The sequence below is a fragment of the Tamandua tetradactyla genome, chromosome 24 (genome assembly GCF_023851605.1).
Source record: "Tamandua tetradactyla isolate mTamTet1 chromosome 24, mTamTet1.pri, whole genome shotgun sequence".
Taxonomy (NCBI): Eukaryota; Metazoa; Chordata; class Mammalia; order Pilosa; family Myrmecophagidae; genus Tamandua; species Tamandua tetradactyla.
The window spans coordinates 38139249-38152822 of NC_135350.1; positions in this window are offsets into that span (position 1 = coordinate 38139249).

A 13574-nucleotide genomic window follows, 5' to 3' on the forward strand; every position below is an offset into this window, starting at 1 on the left:
TATGTGTAATATTTAATGAATGGCTGTTTTGGGTTAGATCCTGTTCTGGGGACTTAGGGCAAAGCATTGAGCAAAAGAGAAAAAATACCTGTCCTCACAGTGAAGTAGGTGGAGAATTCTAGTCAACTAGAGAAGTCAGACTGACAATCATGAATGGCCCTCAAACCTCATCCCCGAGATAGATTTAGTCATTTCAACTAATCCTCCTGTGTTAAAAAAGTTTCAAAATAAAGAATATCTCCATGTCACCATCTAATAGGATATATGTATATTGTTGAATGGCTGATCATACCAAACTGTTAAGGCATGATTTTGAAGTCTGTAGTAGACAAAACCAGGTAACCATTAGTTTTATATACACACACACTCACACATTAATATAAGCAATGAATACTTTGTCAGCTTTCAAAGCCAAGATGTATAAGCCTATAAGCCATCAGAATTTGCACTATTAATTAAGGGAGATCCATCCAAAATGGCTAAGTTTTGGAGGGTGAAATTGGAAGAAAGTTTCCAAAATCTTTCCCATGAAATCTATAGTTTAAAAAGATGCAACAGGGTGCACAGATAGTTCAGTGGTTAGAATGCCCGCCTTCCATGTGGGAGACCTGGGTTCAATCCTGAGACCATGCACCCCCCCCACACACACACACACAAAAGAAAAAGATGCAACTGGTCAGAGATATCTTTAACTATATATCCAAGTACAGTATTATTTTAAATAATGTAGTTCAGATTTAGGCAGTTTCTGAAATTACATTGGCCCTGTGCTGGTTTGAATCTGTGGTAGACCCCAGAAAAGCCATGCCCTTTAATTCTCATTCAATATTGCTAGCTGGGAGCATTTTGATTATTCCCATGGAGATGCGACCCACCCAATTGTGAGTGGTAACTTTTGATCAGATAGTTTCCATGGAGTTGTGACTCCACCCATTATCCTTTAAAAGAAGAAACATTTTGGAAAGAGTCCCATTTTTAGAGCCACAAGAAAGCCACAGCAGAATGCCACAGAACCACAGAGCAGAGAGTCCATTAGCCAGCGAATTTTAGAGATGAAGGAGGAAAATGCCCCCTGGGGAGTTTCATAAAACAAGAAGCCAGGAGAGAAAGCTGAGAGCTTGAAAGCTGAGAGCTTGCCACATGCCCTTCCACCTGAAATAGAAACCCTGAACTTCATTGGCCTTTCTTGAGTGAAGGTAACCTCTTGTTGGTGCCTTAATTTGGACATTTTGCCATGACCAGTGCAGCTCAGTGTCGGGACGGAAGGGAGGCAACGGGGAATTGAGAAAGAAACACCAGAGACAAAAATAAAGTTAAAGCTGGGACCAAGTGGAACTCTGAGCTCGGATGGAGTCAGAGACCCCAAGAGTTTCAGCAGGGTTTATTTTCTAGGGCTGAGAGGTAAAAAAAAATTTTTAAATGTAACTAAAGAACTCCTGAGGAGGAAGCAGGAGCTGAACCATCTGCTTCCTTGTGACCAGATGAGTAAAAAAGTTACAGGTTTCCCAAGGCATCCTTCCCCCTCAGTCTAAAGCAGCTTTGCAACATTTTGGAATTTTCAGGACTTCAGGTGCCTTTTCCAACAGAGACAGCTTTGCCATGTCTCTGTAGTGAGCATGTGACCTCTGTCTCATTTTCACATGACACATTTTTATAAATTTGCTTTAATTGGGACATTTCCTCAGCCTTAGAACTGTTAATAGCAACTTATTTAATTCTCCGTTTTAAAAGCCTTTCTGTTTCTGTTATATTGCATTCTGGCAGCTAGCAAACTAGAACAGGCCCTCTTGTCCCTCAAAAGATACTATTAGGTCTTATTCCTCTAGCAAACCATATCACTAAGAATTCAGGGTGGGAAACAGAGACCCCTCTGGTATTTCAACAGAAAGATCTCACTCAGGGAAACAAGTGCTTGTAAAATTATTGGAAGAGAGGTGGGGCAAGATAGCAGCATAGTGAGGTGTGGAATTTAGTTTGTCCTCCAGAGCAGCTAGTAAATAGCCAGAATGGTACAGAACAACTGCTGGAGGAACATCAGTTACTGGACATACAGCCTACCCCAGCCTGGACCAGGTCGAGAAGTTGATATCCCACACAGAACTGTAAGCCCCCCCCCAAGATACAGAAGCCAGGGCCCCTCTCCCATGGCCAAGACAGGCTGATTCCCTGAGGGGAAAGAAAACAGACTTGACTAGTAGCAAGGGCTTAGCTCAACCAAGCTCCAATTGTGGAATTAATTAACAAATTCTAACTATCAAAAATAGGCCCCCAATACAGATAAACCTGGAATAAGTACTAAAGATACTAGGTGTTTTTGCCCTGGCAGAGAGGGAGCAAAACTGATGGAAAAAAACAAACAGGCTTTTTTAGTTGGACAGCGCAAAATACTGGAAAGGGGTTGGAACCCAAAGAAAAGGGGACACATAGAACCCAGAGATACATAGAGCCATGCACCAACTTAAGGTCTTGATTAACAAACCCAAAGAGCAGGAGTCCCATTCTGAAAAGGCTTTTTTTTTCTGCTTTTTTTCTACTTCTTAACAGCTCATTAGCTAGAACTGGAGGCACTCTCAGGTTCCTGCACTGCCCCAGGCAACTGCAGAATTAACTTGTCTGAGAGACAAAATGACTCATCAGGGGAAAGGAGTTAATTCCCTAAATGGTTTATCTTCCACAAGAGAAAGGCGGAACCCAACTCAACTGAAATCCCTCCTTCAAGAAATTCAGGCCCTAGGATTTAGAAAACTGAAGCAATTTAAGGGGTCCTATAATCTCACCTCTGTCTCAACCACACCCCCAGCAGGGAGAGTACTGAAATTAAAGGCACCACATCACTTTAAACTGGTGAGAAGACACAAGCAAACAAACATCACATGCTGGTCAGGATAGGAAAAGCACAGAATCTAGAGGCTTCATAGGAAAATCTGACAACCTGCTGGGTGTTACCCTCAGGGAAAACTGATGGCTACGGTTTCCTCTTGAGATATGGGCCTGTCTGGTCTGGGAAAATCTGACTGGAGCCTATAATATCTGAGGAGACCTTCCTCAAAAAGACAAAGAGGCTCTATAAAGGCAGGGCAAGAAACAGAAAAACAAGAACTAAAAAGGTTTGATCAATTAAACAGAACCTATGCTAGAGGTCTAGAATAAGTTGAAATAAATGTCAAAGAACAGATAGAGAACAAAGCCATCCAGCAAGAAAATCCTAGATAAAAGAGTAAAAACAACCTCCAGAATAAACTAATTAAGGAAATCAAATGCCTAGACACCAGCAAAAAATAATGAGTCATACTAGAAAAATTAAAGATATGGCTCAGTTAAAGGAACAAACTGACACTTCAGATGAAATACAGGAGTTGAAATAACTTAGCATGCTTGAACAACCACGAAATATCTCATCAAAAATCAGATCAATGAGTTGAGGGAGAATATGAAGAAGATATCGGGCAAACCAGAAGAAGAACTCAAAAGTTTGAAAAAACAAATCACAAAACTTGTGAGACTGAAAGGCACAATACAAGAGGTGAGAAAAAACAATGGAAACCTACAACAATGGATTTGAAGAAGCAGAAGAAAGGATTAGTGAACTAGAGAACTAGGCATCTAAAATCTGACACACAAAAGAAAATATAGGGAAAAGAATGGAAAAATATGAGCAGGTTCTCAGGGAATTGAATAACAATATGAAGCACATGAATATATATGTTGTGGGTGTCCCAGAGGAGAAGAGAAGAGAAAATGAATAGAAACACTAATGGAGAAAATAATCACTGAAAATTTCACATCACTTTTGAAAGACATAAAATTACAGATCCATGAAGTGCAGTGTACCCTAAACAGAATAGATCCACATAGATATACTCCAAGACACTTACTAATCAGATTGTCATATGTCAAAGAGAAAGGATTTTGAAAGCAGCAAGAGAAAAGCAATCCATCACATACAAGAGAAGCTTAATAATACTTTGTGTGGTTTTTTCAGCAGAAACCATGGAAGTGAGAAGGCAATTGGTATGATATATTTAGATTTCAAAGGAGAAAAACTGCCAACTAGAATTCTACATCTAATAAAATTTTCCTTCAAAAATGAGGGGGAGATTAAAATATTTTCAGACAAACAATCACTGAGAGAATTTGCGACTAAGAGACTGGCTCTGCAAGAAATATTAAAGGGAGTAGTACTACAGGTAGATAGGAAAAGGCAGGAGAGAGCAGTGTGGAGAAGAGTGTAGAAATGAAAGCTATCAGTAAAGGTAGAAAAAGAAAAAAAAATAGATATGATACATAAAATCCAAAAGACAAAATGGTAGAATAAAGCACTGCCTTTACAGTAATAACATTGAATGTTAATGAATTAAACTCCCCTATCAAAATTCATAGACTGGCAGAATGGATTTAAAAACAAGACCCATCTATATGCTGTCTACAGAAGACTCATTTTAGAGTAAGGACAAAACTAGGTTGAAAGTGAAAGGTTGGGGAAAGATATTTCATGGAACAATAATCAGAAAAGAGCAGGAGTAGCTATACTAATATCTGACAAATTAGGCTTTGAATGTAAAACAATTAAAAAAGACAAAGAAGGACACTTTGTATTAACACAAGGAAAAATTCAACAAGAAAAAAATAATCATAAATATTTATGCACTGAGCCAGAGTTCTCCAAAGTATATGAGGCAAGCACTGACAACACTGAAGGGAGAAATAGACACCTCTACCCTTATAGTTGGAGACTTAAATTCCCTGCTCTCATCAATGGATAAAACATCTAGACAGAGAGTCAATAAAGAAGCAGAGAATTTGAATAAGATGACAAATGAATTAGACTTCACAGATATTTACAGAACATTATACCCCACAACAGCAGGAAACATATTTTTCTCAAGTGCTCATAGATCATTCTCAAGGATAGACCATATGCTGGATCACAAAGCAAGTCTCAATAAATTTAAAAAGATTGAAATCATAGAAAATACTTCCTCAGGTCATAAAGGAATGAAGTTGGAAATCAATAACAGACAGAGGGCCGAAAAATTCACAAATATATGCAGGTTAAACAACACACCCTTAAACAACCAGTGCATCGAGGAAGAAATTACAAGAGAAATCAGTAAATATCTCAAGGCAAGTGAAAATGAAAATATAACATATCAAAATTTATGTGATGCAGCAAAGTCAGGGATAAGAGTGAAATTTATTGCTTTAAATGTCCATATTAAAAAAGAAGAAAGAGTAAAAATTGAGGAATTGACTGATCACTTGGGAGAACTAGAGAAAGAACAGCAAACTAACCCTAAAGCAAACAAAAGGAAAGAAATCACAAAGATTAGAGAAGAAATAAATGAAATTGAGATCATGAATGCAATAGAGAAAACCAACAAAACCAGAAGTTGGTCTTTGAGAAAATCAGTAAAATCAATGAACCCTTAGCTAGGCTGAAAGAGAGAAAGAGAATGCAAATAAGTAAAATCAGAAATGGAAGTGGAGACATAACCATTGATCCCGCAGACATAAAGGGGATAATGAGAGGGTACTATGAGCAACTATTGCTCATAAACTAGACAATGTAGATTAAATGGACAGCTTCCTAGAAAGGCATGAACAACCAACATTGACTAGAGAAGAAATAGATTACCTCAACACACCAATCACAAGTAAAGAGATTGAATCAGTCATCAAGAAGCTCCCCCAAAATCAAAAGTCCAGGACCAGATGGCTTCACAGGTTTCTTGAATTTCTTACAAGCATTTAAGAAAGAATTAGTTTGCAATGTAATTATGTTAAAACATTGAATGAAGCTGCATGTGAGAATGATAGAGGGAGGAGGGCTGGGGACATAAATGAAATCAGAAAGAAAGATAGATGTCAAAGATCGAGATGGTATAATCTAGGAATGCCTAGAGTGTATAATAACAGTGAAATGTACAATGTACAAATTTTAAAAATGTTTTTGCATGAGGAAGAACAAAGGAATGTCATTATTGCAGGGTGCTGAAAATAGATGATATCTAATACTTTAAAATGTCACATTATGTGTGAGACTAAAGCAAAAAATGTTTGTTACAAAATTTAGATTTTGACTAGAGCATTTCCTAATATAACTTATGTAGATAGTTTGATTGAATGTCATAAGTACTTGGAATCTCAGGTAGCACATGAGTTTTTGTTGGTTTGTCCAGAGTGATCCCCCGATGAATTCCAGAATGATTTGATCAGTGACTGGAAAAGTACTTGCAAGCTCCCTTCGGGGAATGGTGAGAGTGGGGAGAAATTCAACCTCCCCAAGTTGAATTCTTGATATTCTTACAAGCAGTGTGGACAACCAAAGCTATAGGCTGAGCCCCCAGTCCTGGGGTTTGTTCACATGAAACTTAAACCCACAAAAGATAGGTCAAGTCTACTTAAAATTTAGGCCTAAGAGTCACCCCCAAGAGACCCTCTTTTGTTGCTCAGATGTGGCCTCTCTCTCCAGTTAATATGATGAGCAGTCTCACCACCCTCCCCCTCTCTGCGTGGGACATGACTCCCAGGGGTGTGGACCTTCCTGGCAATGTGGGACAGAGATCCTGGAATGAGCTGAGACTCAGCATCAAAGGACTGAGAAAAACCCTAGAATGAGCTGAGAATTAACATCAAGAGACTGAGAGAAACTTCTCAACCAAAAGAGGGAAGAGTAAAATGAGGCAAAGTGTCAATGGCTGAGAGATTTCAAACAGAGTCGAGAGGTTATCCTGGAGGTTATTCTTGCGCATTAAGTAGATATCACCTTGTTGTTCCAGATGTAGTGGAGAGGCTGGAGGGAATTGCCTGAAAATGTAGTGCTGTGTTCCAGTAGCCATGTTTCCTGATGATGATTGAACAATGATATAGCTTTCACAATGAGACTCTGTGAATGTGAAAACCTTATGTCTGATGCTCCTTTTAGCTACTATATCAACAGAAGAGTAGAACATATGGAATAAAAATAAATAACAGGGGAAACAGATATTAAAATAAATTCAGTTTGAAATAGTGGTAGGTGAAGGCGAGGGGTAAGGGGTATGGTACGTATAGTTTTTTTTTTCTCTCTCTATTATCGTTTTATTTCTTTTTCTGTTGTCTTTTTATTTCTTTTTCTAAATCAATGTAAATGTTCTAAGAAATGATCAATATGCAACTATGTGATGATATTAAGAATTACTGATTGTATATGTAGAATGGAATGATTTCTAAATGTTTTGTTAGTTAATTTTTTTTAATTAAAAAAAAAAGAATGGCCCCAAAAGGTCAGGATGTTATCAGTAGTGAATAATGATTTAATCTATTAAAATAGTCACCCTAAAGGAATTTTGAGAAACTGGAATTAGTTTTCCTCCCAGCCTTTTTGTGTATCTTTTAAATTAGAGAGAACAAATTTACTTAGTGCTTATTAATAGAATATTTCTCAGTAGCTGATACCTCAAGTAGAGAAAATTTACGTTGTGTTATTTCACTAAATCACTTTATGTAGCTCTATGTGTGACAATAAAAGGATGTTTTATAAATTCTATTAAAAAAAAAAGAAAGAAAGAATTACTACCAATCCTGCTCAAACTCTTAAAAAAAAAAAAAACTGAAGAGGAGGGAAAGCCATGTAACTCATTCTATGAAGCCAACATCACCCTAATACCAAAGCCAGACAAAGATACTATGGGAAAAGGAAATTACAGACCAATCTGTTTAATGAATATAGATGCAAAGATCCTCAAAAAAAAAAAAAAAAACTTGCAAATCGAATCCAGCAGCACATTAAAAGAATTATACAACATGACCAAGTGGAATTTATTCCAGGTATGTAAGGATGGTTCAACATAAGAAAATCAACTAATATAATACACCATATAAACAAACCAAAGTGGAATAACCACATGATCATGTGATTGACGCAGGAAAGACATTTAACAAAATTCAACTTCATTTCTTGATGATGACACTTCAAAGGATAGGAATAGAAAAACTCCCTCAACATGATAAAGGGAATATATATATGAAAAACCCACAGCTCACATCATACTCAATGGGGAAAGAATAAAACCTTTCCCTCTAAGATCAGGAACAAGACAAGGTTGCCCACTGTCACCATTGTTATTCAACGTTGTGCTGGAAGTTCTAGCTAGAGCAATTAGACAAGAAAAAGAAATAAAAGGCATCCAAATTGGAGAGGGAGAATTAAAACTTTCACAGTTTGCAGATGATTTGATACTATATGTTGAAAATCCTGAAAAATCTACAGCACAGCTACTAGAGCTAATAAATGAGCAGAGCAAAGTGGCAGGGTATAAGACTAACACTAAAAAATCAGTAGTGTTTCTATACACTAGTAATGCACAATCTAAGGAGGAAATCAAGAAAACATTGATTTATAATAGCAACCAAAATAATCAGATATTTAGGAATAAATTTAACTAAGGATACAAAAGACCTGAACACAGAAAACTACAAGAAATTGCTAAAAGAAATCATGGAAGACCTAAATAAATGGAAGGACATACCGTGTTCATGGATTGGAAAACTAAATATAGTTAAGGTGCCAAGTCTACCCAAACTGATTTATAGATTCAATGCAACGCCAATTAAAATCCCAAAAACATATTTTTCAGAAATAGAAAAGCAAATAACCAAATTTATTTGGAAGGGCAGGTTGCCCCCAAATAGCTAAAAATATCTTGAGGAAGAAAAGGGAAGGTGGGGGTGGGGATGGGGGTGGGGGACTCACACTACCTGACTTTAAAGCATATTACAAAGCTACAGTGGTTAAAACAGCATGATACTGGCATAAAGATACATATACTGACCAATGAAATCAAATAGTGTTCAGAAATAGACCCTCTCATCTATGGACAACTGATCTTTGATAAGGCAGTCAAACCAACCCACCTGGGAAAGAGCAGCCTCTTCAATTAATGGTGCTTGGAGAACTGGATCTTCAAATGCAAAAGAATTAAAGAAGATCTGTATCTCACACCCTATACAACAATTAACTCAAAATGAATCAAAGACCTAAATGTTGGAGCTAAGATCATCAACTTTCATGTGGTAGTTATGTGTTAGTTAGGTGTCAACTTGACCAGGTGTTGGTGCCTAGTTCTGTTGCTGTAGACTTGAATTATTGGCTTGTGAAACTCATCTATGGCTGATTACATCTGCAGTCAGCTAATGGGATTGACTTCTACAATAAGGATGTTTAATTTAATTAGCTCAGCATACCTCACCTCATTACTTGCAACTCAGTCCAGATGTTTGGCGTATAGAAAGGAATCACCCCAGGGAAAGCTGGTGGAACCTAAGAGCTGGCAAAGAAGGCCAGCAGACATCGCCCTGTGCCTTCTCATGTAAGAGGAAACCTCAGATGAACTTCAGCTGCCTTTCTTCTGAAGAACTATAAGTTTTAACTAAATTAATCCCCTTTTATTAAAAGCCAGTCCATCTCAGGTGTGTTGCATTCTGGCAGCTTTGGCAGACTAGAACATTTTAGGAGAAAATGTACGGAAATATCTTATATATCTTGTAATAGGTGGCAGTTTCCTAGACTTTACATCCAAAGCATGAGCATTGATAAAAGAAATAGATAAATGGGAACGGCTCAAAATTAAACACTTTTTTTTTTAATGATACCAGAACAGGAAATTTATTTTAAACAGTAGAGACTTTTTTTTTCAATTGATCCATGGAATTTATTTGAGAGTTCAGAAATAGACCCTTAGTTTTCTTGTCAGTTGATTTTTGGTGTTTTTTGGTAAATTGTCAGTTGATTTTTTTTATTAATTAAAAAAATTAACAACAAACAAACATAACAATATCATTCCATTCTACATATATAATCAGTAATTCTTAATATCATCACATAGTTGCATATTCATCATTTCTTAGAACATTTGCATCGATTTAGAAAAAGAAATAAAAAGACAACAGAAAAAGAAATAAAATGATAATAGAGAAAAAAAGTTGTACATACCATACCCCTTACCCCTTGCTTTCATTTACCACTAGCATTTCAAACTAAATTTATTTTAAAGTTTGTTCCCCCTATTATTTATTTTTATTCCATATGTTCTACTCTTCTGTTGATATGGTAGATAAAAGGAGCATCAGACACAAGGTTTTCACATTCACAGAGTCTCATTGTGAAAGCTATATCATTGTTCAATCATCATCAAGAAACATGGCTACTGGAACACAGCTCCACATTTTCAGGCAGTTCCCTCCAGCCTCTCCATTACATCTTGACTAACAAGGTGATATCTACTTAATGCGTAAGAATAACCTCCAGGTTAAACTCTCGACTCTGTTTGGAATCTCTCAGCCACTGACACTTTGTCTCATTTCACTCTTTCCCCCTTTTGGTCAAGAAGGTTCTCTCAATCCCTTGATGTTAATTCTAAGCTCCTTCTAGGGTTTTTCTCAGTCCCTTGATGCTGAGTCCCAGCTCAGTCCAGGATCTCTGTCCCACACTGCCAGGAAGGTCCACACCCCTGGGAGTCATGTCCCACGCAGAGAGGGGGAGGGTTGTGAGACTGCTCGTCATGTTGGCTGGAGAGAGAGGCCACATCTGAGCAACAAAAGAGGCTCTCTTGGGGGTGACTCTTAGGCCTAAATTTTAAGTAGACTTGACCTATCCTTTGTGGGGTTAAGTTTCATATGAACAAACCCCAAGACTGGGGGCTCAGCTTGTGGCTTTGGTTGTCCACACTGCTTGTGAGAATATCAAGAATTCGATTTGGGGAGGTTGAATTTCTCCCCACTCTCACCATTCCCCGAAGGGGGCTTGAAAATACTTTTCCACTCACTGATCAAATCACTCTGGGGTTCATCAGGGCATCACTCTGGACAAACCAACAAAACCTCATGTCCTACATGAGATTTCAAGTACTTATGATGTTCAATCAAACTATCTACGTAAGTTATATTAGGAAATGCTCTAGTCAAAATCTAAATTTTGTAACAAATAAGCATTTTTTTGCTCTAGCCCCACACATAAGGTGACATTTTAAAATATTAATTACCATCTATTTTTCAGCACCCTGCAATAATGACATTCCTTTATTCTTCCTCATGCAAAAACATTTTTAAAATCTGTACATTGTACATTTCACTATTGTTATACACTCTAGGCATTCCTAGATTATACCATCTCAATATTTAACATCTATCTTTCTTTCTGATTTCATTTATGTCCCCAGCCCTTCTCCCTTTATCATTCTCACATGCAGCTTCATTCAGTGTTTTAAAATAATTATATTCCAGTTAGTATTGTGCTGTCCATTTCTGAGTTTTTGTATCCAGTCCTGTTGCACAGGCTGTATCCCTTCAGCTTCATTTACCCAATATCTTACCCTATTTCTATCTCCTGATGGTCTCTGTTACCAATGACATATTCCAAGTTTATTCACTAATGTCAGTTCATTTGTGCATCAAAGAACTTTGTCAAGAAGTTAAAAAGGCAGCCTACACAATGGGAGACAATATTTGGAAACCATATATCAGATAGGGTCTAGAATCCAGAATATATAAAGAAATTCTTCAACTCAACAACAAAAGACAAACAATCCAATTAAAAATGGGCAAGAGACGTGAACAGACACTTCTCAGAAGAGCAAATACAAATGACTAAAAAGCACATGAAAAGATGCTCAACTTCACTGGTGATTAGGGAAATGCAAATCAGAACCACAGTGAAATATCATCTGACACCCACTAGAATGGCCATTATCAAAAAAAAAAACAACCAGAAATGACAAGTGCTGGAGAGGATGTGGAGGAAGAGGCACACTTATTCACTATTGATGGGCATGTAAAATGATATAACCACTCTGGAAGGCAGTTTGGAGGTTCCTCATGAAGCTAAGTATAGAATTGCGATATGATACAGCAATCCCACTGCTAGGTATAAATTCAGAAGACCTGAGGGCAAGGACACAAATGGACATTTGCACACCGATGTTTATGGCAGCATTATTTGCAATTACCAAGAGATAGGAACCGCTGAAATGCCCATCAATGGATGAATGGTTAAAGAAGCTGTGGCATATACATACAATGGAATATTATGCAGCTGTAAGACAGAATAAAGTCATGAAACATGTAACAACCTGGATGAACCTTGAGGACATTATGGTGAGTGAAATTAGCCAGAAACAAAAGTACAAATACGAACAGTCTCATTAATATGAACTAACATTAATGAGTAAACTTTGAGAGTTAAAGTTAAGGGCACAGGTTTTCAGGAGACAGAAATATGCTAGAGATTGGACATTTGATGCTGAAGGAATACAGAGTGTGCAACAGGACTGATTGTAAAAATTCAGAAACAGATAGCACAATACTACCTGATTGTAGCACAATAATATAAGTACACTGAATGAAGAAGAATGTGAGTGTGGCTGGGGGCACGTATGACACCAGAAGGAAAGGCAGAGGATAAAGACGGAGACAGTATAATTTAGGAATGCCTAGAGTGGACGGTGATGCTGATTAAATGTACAAATAAAAAAGTTTTAGCATTATGGAGAACAAGTGAATGTCAGCATTGCAAGGTATTAAAAATGGGATGGTATACAGGAAAAAAATTGACACTAGAGTCTATAGTTAACAGTAACATTGTAATATGCTTCCACTGAGTGTAACAAAGGCATTATGCCAAAACTTAATGTCAACAGGTGGGGGCATAGGGGAGGAGTATGAATCATTTGCCAAAGAAAAGCAAATGTGTTCATATAGATTATGGTGGCAAAGGCATGTCTATATATGTAGGTTGGATCGTATGATATGTGAGTAAAATTGTTTAAAAATGAACAGAGAGAAACAAGTGCTAGAGAAAATGCAGAGAAAGAGATGTACCTATTCACTGTTAGTAGGGAAATGAGAGGGGCAGCCTCTTGGAGGGCAGTGTGGTGGTTCCACAGGAGGCTAGGGGTGGGGTTGCCATATGATCCTGCAGCCCTGTGGTTCAGTATATATCTGGAGGAACTGAATGTAGGACTAGAATGGACATTTGCACACTGGTGTTTTTGGCAGCAGGGATTGTGATCCATGATGGATGGAGGTGGCCTAAGGGTACAACAACTGAGGAGTGAAAAGGGCAGCTATGGTGTATACATACAATGGACTACTGAGTGACCACAAGAAGGAATGAAGTTGTAAGGCATGCAACTAGGTGTATGACATGTATGAAATGTCATGAACAAAAAGGCAAACATCATGCCTGTGCTGGTTTGAAAGGATGTATGTACCCTAGGAAAGCCATGTTTTAATCTTAATCGCATTTTGTAAAGGCTGCCATTTCTTCTGATCCCTATTCAGCACTGTATGCTTGAAACTTTGATTAGATTATCTCCCTGGAGATGTGACCCAATTAAGAGTGATTGTTAAACTGTATTAGGTGGAGATGTGTCTCCATCCATTAGAGGTGGGTCTTGATTAATTTACTGGAATCCTTTAAAAGAGGAAACATTTTGGAGAAAGGAGAGATTCAGAGAGAGCAGAGAAGAATTACAGAGTCATGAGAAAGCCGAAACAGAATGCTGCAGAACCACAAAGCAGAGTCCACTAGCCAACAG